We start from the raw sequence: 3,048 nt of genomic DNA on the forward strand, positions 1-3,048 counted from the left end.
GTTTTTCAATGAAAGACCTAGGAGATGCAGAATACATATTGAGCATCAAGATCTATAGAGATAGATCGAGGAGGATGATTGGACTTAGTCAAGAGACTTATATAGATAAGATTCTTGGGAGGTTCAAGATGGAAGACTCTAAGAGAGGATTCCTACCCATGACACGTGGTACGACGCTTAGCAAGACTCAGTGTCCCCGAGATCCTGATGAGCTAGCACACATGAAGAAGGTGCCTTATGCTTCGGCAATAGGATCTATCATGTACGCCATGGTCTGCACTCGCCCAGACGTCTCATATGCTTTGAGTATGTGTAGTCGTTACCAATCTAATCCAGGTGAGAAACACTGGACCGCAGCCAAAAATATCCTAAAGTACTTGAGAAGGACTAAGGATCACTTCTTGGTTTATGACGGGAAAGACGAACTAATCGCGGAAGGCCATGTGGATGCGAGCTTCCAAACGGACAGAGATGATTTCCGATCGCAGTCGGGTTATGTCTTTTGTCTAAACGGAGGAGCAGTAAGCTGGAAGAGCTCAAAGCAGACTACTGTAGCAGACTCTACCACAGAAGCAGAATACCTTGCCGCTTCGGAAGCAGCTAAGGAAGGAGTTTGGATAAAGAAGTTTATCTCCGAACTTGGTGTAGTTCCTAGCATAGAAAATGGGGTTACTCTGTATTGTGACAACAATGGAGCTATCGCCCAGGCTAAGGAACCAAGGGCACACCAGAAATCCAAACATATCCTAAGGAAGTACCACGTGATTAGGGAAATCACTGAGCGAAAGGATGTGGTCATTTGCAAAGTCGATACGGACGACAACGTTGCCGATCCGTTAACTAAACCACTGCCTCAGCCCAAGTATGAGAGTCATAGAAGGGGCATAGGTATAAAGCGCATCGATGAATGGCTTTAAGTTGTAATTGGATTAATGAAAAGGGGTTTTCATGTAATCAATTAGCTACATTCAATAAAAAGAAATAAAGGAGTTATTTCTGTCGTTAAATAATGGTTTAGTGTTTAATGACGGTCCAAAATAATGAGGAATTCCAGGTAGGTTTATCAAATACGTGATCTGGTAAATGGAACCCTACTAAGTGAACATGGAATGGATTCATTATAGAGTCCCTAGTCCAGGTCATTGCATGGACAACAATGACTTAAGAAGACTAGCATGGGAATTGACTGATAGTGCAGTTCCATGGGCTATAGGAATATGGTATTTAAGTCAATTACATGGATGTAGATTGGGGAATCTACATTGGATTAACCCAAAGATGAGAGTTTTTTCAAGGAGTTGAAAAAGGCGTCACAAACTCTCATAGGCAAGATGATTGGAGAGATTCCGTAAACATGAGTGCTCCACTCATCTTATGTAAGGAATGTCGAACTTTGGTACTGTCAAACGCCGCGCCATAAAAGGAGGTTATAAAGGCAGCATACTGGGGAGACAGGATAGACATGAAGTTAAGTGGGAGTACAAGACTGGATGATGTCCTCCTATTAAGTTAGGAATAAGTATCTCCGGGCCACTTGAGGAGAAGCAACTGGAAAATGTGTGGCCGCACTCAAATGGATTAAGAGTTAATCATTTGAATTGACAGTTGTTCTCTGGATCAAGAAAGTCTGAACGGTGTGACGTATCAGATGAGATACTAAGCGACATGGGAATCGAGCATTGCACTTGTTCTAAGTACAAGTGGGAGACTGAAGGATTTATCCGTTCGGTCTGAAGGAGATGTCCTTCCGAAGGAGTGTCCTTCGACCAAGGTGGCAATGCGATCAATTTGTCAGTTAGGATAACGATGACCACACGTAAAGATCATCCAGTCCGGTCCAATTAGGGGTCGTAATGCTTTGCTAGAAGCCAACTACGATCGTCGGATCAAAGAGTTGATTCACAGCTAACATAGACCGGATCCTACAACGGGTTACACATAAGAGTGGTAACTTGATCGGAGAGAATTGACTAGACGAGAACTGGCTAAAGTTGGATGGGATTCAACTGGAAAGGCCGAAAGGGTCCGAATGGAGATTCGGGACAAGATAGAAGGAAGGCTCTTTGGGCCGGCCATGAGATGGCCGACCAGAGTAAGTGGGCCGGCCACATAAGGCCCATGGTGGGCTGCCCTGGCCGGCCACACTTAAGGGGATTATCAAAATACCCCAAAAAGGGTATTTTGGTAATTATCTTTTCTGTGACCCAGAAAATAGAAAACCTAATCTGAATGAGATTCTAATTAGGGTTTGTCTATATATTGGGTCAGTTGAGAACAGAAAAGGTGTGGACTTTTCTCTAAGGAAAAATATACAGCTCTCTCTCTCTCTGAATATACAGCTATTGGAGAGAGAGGAATATAGAGAAAAAGTTCCCATTCTATCAATCTAGTCAAGAAGAAGAGTTCTTCTCAACCTTCTAGTAAGTCCTAGCAGTCTGAAAGGAAGGGAGATCAAGTCTATTCACTCGGTGTCTCAAGTAGAGGAGCTACAGTTGGAGCTCTCGATCTTTGCATGCGATTGGAATGGTTCGAGGGAAAAACGCGTTAAGGTATTTATCCCTCTCTAGTTCATTGATTAGTTTATGCATAACGATCCTGGGCAATCTAGTGTTAAACATGAGATGTTTGAGATTCCGCTTACAACACTAGTTAGTGTATATGATACACAAAACCCTACAAAGGGCATCTTGCAGGGCCGGTTTCTTCTGGTCGACCTCCCAGTTAGGGGAACATTGGGTGGACCATCAGGAGCTCAGCGGTCCTGCTGCCTTAAGCCGGGTTGACCCAGTAGACTTCAGGTCTGATCTTGACTCTTCAGACGTTAGCACGTCTGCACATTTTATGCATCATCATGAGTCCCGCAACTCCTTAGTGGAAAGTAATGAGACTGACGAGTAGAAGTAACTCGTGTGTTTTAAACATTGAAGACCCTGAAGTCGAGGATTTTACCTAGAACAGAGCAATTTCGTGAAGCTCGGTCATCCTTTTGGTTTCCCAAAACAGAACTGATTCAAGCTTTGTTTGGCTTGGGCTGATGGACGCTGATGA

This window comes from Eschscholzia californica, unplaced genomic scaffold (genome assembly GCF_041429995.1).
Source record: "Eschscholzia californica isolate CP2 unplaced genomic scaffold, dmEscCali1.0.p SCAF_2, whole genome shotgun sequence".
Lineage (NCBI taxonomy): Eukaryota > Viridiplantae > Streptophyta > Magnoliopsida > Ranunculales > Papaveraceae > Eschscholzia > Eschscholzia californica.